The sequence below is a fragment of the Pteropus alecto genome, unplaced genomic scaffold (assembly GCF_000325575.1).
Source record: "Pteropus alecto unplaced genomic scaffold, ASM32557v1 scaffold45, whole genome shotgun sequence".
NCBI lineage: Eukaryota > Metazoa > Chordata > Mammalia > Chiroptera > Pteropodidae > Pteropus > Pteropus alecto.
In genome coordinates, this window is record NW_006442491.1 from 35,497,700 (window position 1) to 35,505,246 (window position 7,547).

The following is a 7,547-nucleotide window of genomic DNA, read 5'->3' on the forward strand; positions in this document are numbered from 1 at the left end:
ATATATATATACATACACACACATATTGCTGGTGATGCCATAGCCTGGCCCCAAGCAGGAGAATAGACAAAACATAGGAGAAAGATTAAAAACCTCAGCAGCCAGGGCTGGAGGAAGAGAAAGTAATTTGCTTTGACCCAGGCAATAAATCTGCCGGGCAGTAATGACCATCTCTTGACACTGGTAGTGACAGTGATCAAGTGCATTGTCTCAGGCTGTTCTCCCCACTCCCCTGAACCACGCAGCCTCTCCTGATTGTTCGAGTCACTATTTATGAACCAGCGTCAGAAAGCAGAGGTAAAGGGATGATAAAGGTACGATGGCCTCTCTAAGTTAATGTGAGGCCCGATTGAAATCATCACAGACGCCATTCCGTTTATGCCATTGCTTTTACCTGGGGAAATGTCCCCAGAACTCGATATTCAGACGGTTTCAAAGTTCTCATTGGAACAATGGAAAATAAAAACAGACCAAGGGGTTTTGCCCACTGGGGAGTCAGCCAAGTGGGCGCGGTCACAGGAAACGGATTTATTTTCCTCATTTGGATATTTTACGGCAAAGTTTTAAACATAAGGTAAAGCAGATTTATTTCCCTCCCACCCCGATTTATCGTAATAAGTTTTCTTTATATAACTTGTTGGGTGCAGTCTCTGATTTTTTGCCCAGTTGCATTTTATTTACCTCGTCACTTAAACTTAGCACGTCAGATTCAGCATCTGGGAGAAATCACGTTAATGAAAATAAGCATGTGTTTCCAGGTCCAAAAGCCAGAACTTACAGGACAATGATAAGAAAAATCAGAAGCTTTACAGAACAGAGGATTTAGAAGAACAAACTGAACCATGCCATAAGGAGATTTTTTTTTTAATCCAGAATGTGTGACATTCTTCAAAACAGCTAGCCTGATCTCTTCAAAAAGCCAGTGTCACGGGGAAAAACAAATATGGGGGGCATCGTGACTGAACTGGACGAGCGTCTAAAGAGACTTAACGACCAAATGTAATACATCATTCTTGAATGGATGCTGGTTTGAAAAAATTATCTATTAAAGACATTTTGGAGACAACTGGAAAAAAAATTTTTATTAATTATTTCATATGTCTGAAAGGATATTTCTATGACGTGTAAGGTATGCCTATCCGCTAGTTTAAGAAACAAAACATTACTAATAGAGCAAGCCCTCGGTGTCCGCAGGGGTACGGTTCCAGGTCCCCCACAGATGCCAAAACCGTGGACACTCAAGTCCCTTCTGTAAAGTGGCATAGTGTTTATAGATGGCCCACGCACATCCTCCCATACACTTTACTTGTAATACCTGGTACAATGTCAACACCAAGAAATAGTCGTCATCCCCTACTATTTAGGGAATAACGACAAGAAAAAAAATCTGTGTGTGTTTAGTGGGGACGCAGCCATCACAGGCCTAACTGACTACACAGCACACATCAACAACAGCGTAACATTTAAAAACAATGTTTGGTGGACAGTTGGATGAAGCTGTGGGTTCAGAGAACGGCTGGACCCCCGCCCCACAGATACCCATCAATCTTTCTCTCCATGAACATTACAGATTTTGTGATTCATCATCTTTTTGTTTTCCACCTAGTGATACATGTGTGTGTAGTCTTAAACAATATGTCAATTAGTTTAGAAGATTTTAGAATTTCTGTAAGTAGGCTTACGTGTAATGTATTCTTCAACTACTTTTGTTCCCATACTGAACGTCACAAATTATAGATTCATCTATGTGAAGAATGAAATGTCTGGCCCAGGGGTCAGCACGCTGCAAGCCTGTGGGCCAAATCTAGCCGCCATCTCTATTTTATTTTATTTTTTTTATAGCTAGCTAGTTAAAAATATTTTTCCTCTTTACATTTTTAAATGGTTCTATTTTAAATAGTTATATAAGTACAATAGTTATACAAGTGCCTACATAATACTATACAAGTACCTACATAATACCCTTGATTTGGCCCCTCGACCTGTGAAACCTAAAACATTTACTTTCTGGCACTTCAAGAAATGGTGCTCTGCCCCATGCTCAAAGCCATTAATTTCATTGTCAGAGTTTGTTGTTGTTGTTGTTGTTGTTTGTAAAGTATCCGGTCTCAAGTTGAAGGTCATTTGGATTGTTTCTGTTTGTTTTCTGTTGTAAACACTATCGTACAAACCCTCTCGAGCTGGTCCTTCAGGGTACAAATCTCTCCACAGTGTTTGTCAGACTGTAAGATACGGCCATGGTCAGGTATATCAGACAATGCTGTATTATTTACCAAAATAATTGTGAGAATTTGTGGCCCCACCAGCAGTGCCACAGTAAATGGTCTGTTGTTTTTTTTTTTTTTTTCCCTATTTCTCTTCCCAAACTTTGCCTTATGTAGCTCCCTATTTGGGTGTACAGAAGCCAAGATAAAATTTCCAATAACTCTGTCCTCAGACATCACACACAAACATAATTTGAAAGAATAAGTCTTCTAAGAGGCTATCATGGTTCCTGAGAGAGGCAGTTGTAGTAACCTATAATAGCATCTTATTAATTCATCTGAAGATGATTTTATCAAAATTGTAAAAATACATCGAATTTTATATTCTTGATATATATTTATGTATTCATGATATTCGACTGTTAATAATAGCTTTGTTGGCGCATGTAGTTAAAAATCAAAAGAACATTTTCTAATTATGGGCCAATTTATATACAATTTCAAGTTACAAAATGAAGTTGCAATAGAAACCAAGTAATAAAGCATGTGTGCTGGATGAAAAGTGATTTTTGTGTGTCTCAAAATGTCCAAGGAGACAAGATGCTCTGACAACTGGGTTACAGCCTCCAAAGGACTGTTTCGTTCACTGAGTTGATTTCAGGGACCATATTCTCGCTTTTAGAGAAATTGTCCTTCATCGCGGAAATGTGAACCAATCCGTCTTGGGCAACGGTGCTTATGTAGATGGCTCTATTTAGAAATACTATTATAAAGCTAGCCCGAGAAGTTCTATTCCCCTCCCCGACCGGCGTGTCTTGGAATTATTTTCCTTGTAGATCAATGGAACAGAGAATAAAGTCGGCTTCTCTTTGTCGGCGTTCATACTTCAGGAGCCCCCAAGTGCTTTGGGTGATGAAAAACAGCGAAGTCGATGCCTCGGATAAAACATCGACAGTCATGCTTTCTGTTTTCCTGGTATTACTGCAGAAATAGAACGGGGTTGGATCAAAGAGCATAAGAAAAGATGCATTCTCCTAAGTTAACATATCTGAAAAGCAAACATGAGTTGAGATGTGTCAAAATTCTGAACCAGTAAACGTCCTGTTAAGCCAGAGTGGTCACAGGGATGCATCCTTGTTTATTTTTAGTTCTGTGACCTTCTTCTCTCTATATACTGTGAATAATGGAGGACTCGGACTGCCCGCCTTCTCCTGCGTGTTACTTGGCACATAGACGACTAAGAATTTTTATTGAAAAAAATATAAGAATAAATGCGATAGATTAAATAAGTGTTCCCCTATATTCTTTGACATGATGACATCAAAATGACTACATTTTTATTGATTTCCTAAAGAGTGGTAGATACCAGTTCACACTGAAAGGTGCAGTCTGTAATATTTTTACCAAAATAATAGCAAATATTCATTAATGCTGTGGCCAGGATTTCAAAATATGTCAGTGCCTTTTAGCCTTTGCTCCGAATGTTATGTTTCTTGTGTTGTGTTGTGTTGCGTTGTGTTATGTTATAACTGGCTTTGTGATTTTATAAGATAATTCAATGAGAATATAACTGCATATCTGCTAGGTCCTATCACTCTATAACCATTGTCGAGAGTAGAAAATAGAAAATTCTTAGATTAGTCCCTTAATCTAAGAATCTTACAAGAGTGTTGATGAAGACAGCGAAACTTTGATTGCTTGAAACAACCACACACACACACACACACACACACACACACACACACACAAAACTAAACCAAATATACTGGCCCTGGAAGAGGTGAATGTAGGCAAAGTGGCTAAGGATGGCGATCAAGAACAGGACAGAGGTGAGCGCCTGAGTCGTCAGGGAAGGGCCAGGCAGGTGGACGGGGCAGGATAAGCGCTGAAGGACGGACAGGCTACATGGGGGCTTCCTGGCACCCCCATCCCCGGCTGTCCAGTCCCCTTCAATGAGAATATAACTGCATATCTGCTAGGTCCTATCACTCTATAACCATTGTCGAGAATAGAAAATAGAAAATTCTTAGATTAGTCCCTTAATCTAAGAATCTTACAAGAGTGTTGATGAAGACAGCGAAACTTTGATTGCTTGAAACAACCACACACACACACACACACACACACACACACACACACACACACACACAAAACTAAACCAAATATACTGGCCCTGGAAGAGGTGAATGTAGGCAAAGTGGCTAAGGATGGCGATCAAGAACAGGACAGAGGTGAGCGCCTGAGTCGTCAGGGAAGGGCCAGGCAGGTGGACGGGGCAGGATAAGCGCTGAAGGACGGACAGGCTACATGGGGGCTTCCTGGCACCCCCATCCCCGGCTGTCCAGTCCCCTGCCTCGTGTCACTGATGGAAGCTGGAACACACTGCCGGAAGAGGAGAACCAGTCGGGGGCTGTCCGGTGGGTGGGTGGTGGGAGACGATGGTGTCTCTGCTCATTATCCCCATTTCTCTGACTGCGCCCATCCCTGAGCTGGGGCTCGCGGGAAAGTAGGGCGGGGGGAGGTTACCTGGCCTCTGAACGTCAACACAAATTTCACAACTTTTTTTCTTAATTAATCCACCACCGGATTGCTATTTCTGGAACCTTAGTTAGCAGAACTGCCACCAGAGCAATACTTGTCAAGGTTTAGAGCTACAAAGAGGACTCATTGCTTAAATGGCTCTACCTGAGAAATGCCCAGTTGTCCTCTGAAGGTAGCAGGTCTTTGGGACACGTTCGGCCATGGGAGAGAGTTCTCTTTTCTCTATTCTGCGTCTCCGACTGGAAATGTACCGAGTGATGATGGACTTACGCAGTCAGGTGCCTCTGCCAAGCTGGGAGGTTGCCTTCCCATTTGATGTCTACAGTCCGCAAAGATACTCAACACTGGTCCTTCCATCCTTCCAGACCTCCTCTCTCCCACCTCCTCCGCCTTCTCCCCCCCCAACCTCATTTCTCCCCTCTCCTTCCCGGTGTTCCTCTCTCCTCTCCCTCCTCCATCCCTTCTCCCTGTTCTCCCCCTTCAGCCTTTTCTTCCCCCTCCTCCCTCCTCCCTCCTCCCTCCTCCCTCCTCCCCCTGGTCCTTCCTCGCCGACTCTCCTCCCCTATCTCATCATCTTCCCTCCTCAACCCCCTTTTCTTCTCCCGTTTCTCTCCCGTTTCTGTCCTTTGTCCTTTCACCCCTCCACACATGTTCATGTTTCCCTTCTAATTCGTTTTCAATGGAAAACTGTATTCAGACAATTGCAGATTCACGCATATTAAGAAACAGTATAAGTAGATCCCACGTACAGTAGATTCAGGTTCCCCCACAGTAATATTTAGCAAAACCGTGGCACAATATTACAACCAGGGCATTGATATTGATGAAATCTACCAGGCACGTTTAGATGTCCTCGGTTCTACTCGGACTCGTCGGCGCGTACGTGAGCGTGCGTTCTCTTTGATTTCGTTCCACACAATTTAATCACGTGCGTGGTTTTCTGTTATCGCCACACTCAAGATACTGAACAACCCAACACACAAAGACCCCTGGTGTTTTCCTTTCATAAGCACAGCCCTCTCTCCTGGCCCGATCCCCGGCCCCCAGCAACCACGGATGGGTCCTCCGACACTACAATCGTGTTATTTCAAAAGCGTTATGTTCATGCAAATGAAATTACAAATATTAAGGAAAATGGTACGAGGATCCTCAGACATCTAAGCTTCTGGACGAGTTGGCAGAGGTCAAGGCAGCACAGACAGGGTGAGGCCGAGGAAGCTTTCAAGGCAGCACACAGGGCGGGCCGGGGGAGCTGGCGGGCTGTCGGGCATGAGACGGTTAAACAGGTTAGACTCCCTCTGTCCAAGGAACGCTTGATGTTGGTCAACATCCAGCAATGGGAGTAGCTGTTTTTAACAGAGATGCTTATAGAAAATCAAGTATATGTAAAAATGAGCTGAATTGTCCTCCATTCTCTGAGCAAAAAGAAAGCGACCATTGGAGAGAAGTCATCGCTCTGGCGAGAGCAGTGTCTGCAGAGCTGAGCCAATGAATCCAGGTCAGCTCCTTGGGTTAACAGTTGTTCTGGCATTTTACAGTGTGTTTTGGAAGAAACAAAGCTGTCATAGATATCAACTGATAAAAATTGAAGCTCAAGTGAACTCTGAGCAATTGAAATCATGGGGTCTAAGAAAAAACAGCGTATAATAATATATTCCTGAGAAAAGGAATCGGCTGGTCCCAGGGCAGGTGACGTGGAAGAGCTGTCAGGCCTGGTCCACAAAGCAGGCTTTGAGAGGAGACGAGGCCAGCTCTGACCACAAGAGAACAAAGGACATTTTTTTTTGTCCCCAATTCTCGTAAGGAAAAAATAGAATTGACATCAGACACGCCCAAACAGGGTTTACAGCTGTGCAGTTTCCAGCTGAGCATCACAGCTGAACCTGTTTGTCTCATTCCAGAAAATAGGCCCTTTCATCTAAACGTTTTTTCTTTTCTTCCTTTTTTTTTTTCTTTTGCTTGCATTAAGTCAAGAGTTAATGAGCCACTTCGAGTATTCATCGACTTAACAACTTCCACAGGGCCAAGGGCCTTTTCTTGTGTTTCCCATTCTGTCGTTAGAGTCCAGGATAATTTATTTATCCAGCAAATATTTATTGAACACCTACTACATGCCAGGCACTGAGGAGACCATCAAGGCATTGAACCAAGGAGATCTAATCTTTTCTCGCATGGAACTTAGAGTCCAGTGGGGATATTTCTTCATTTATTCAATCGACAAGAATTTGATGAACACGTGCCATGAACCAAACTGTTCTAGACACTGGAGACAGCCGACTACAAGGAAAGAAACAGAAAGTAACCAAGCTGATTATTAGAGCGAGAGAGACAGACAGAAGGGCAGGATCTGTCCTAGAACTGTTCAGGCAGCTAGAACACAGGGCTGATTTGGAGAGTGGCCGAGTGGCCTCCTGGATGAGAACATGTAAACTAAGGTCTGCATGACAGAAGGGAGCAGCCATGAAAAGTCCTAGGCGTGGAGGATTCTGGGCCGAGGAAATGTTCAACAAATGATTAAACGTAATTGTCGAATTGCCATTATCCTAAGAGCCAGACTCATTTTTATAACCTGTGTTTCTCCCTCTTTTCATTTATATTATTTTCATCCATTCTTCCTAAATGTGTATGATTCGAAAAACATGAACACACACACACACACACACACACACACACACACACTACCAGTTTTCCCTTGACACAAAAAGAGCTTCCCGCGTGATTAGCAACTTCGCTGGTTGTCATCCCAATGCAGGTGCTCGGGGACACTGTTCTGGGGAAAGTCTCGCCCTTTGCTTCTGCAAA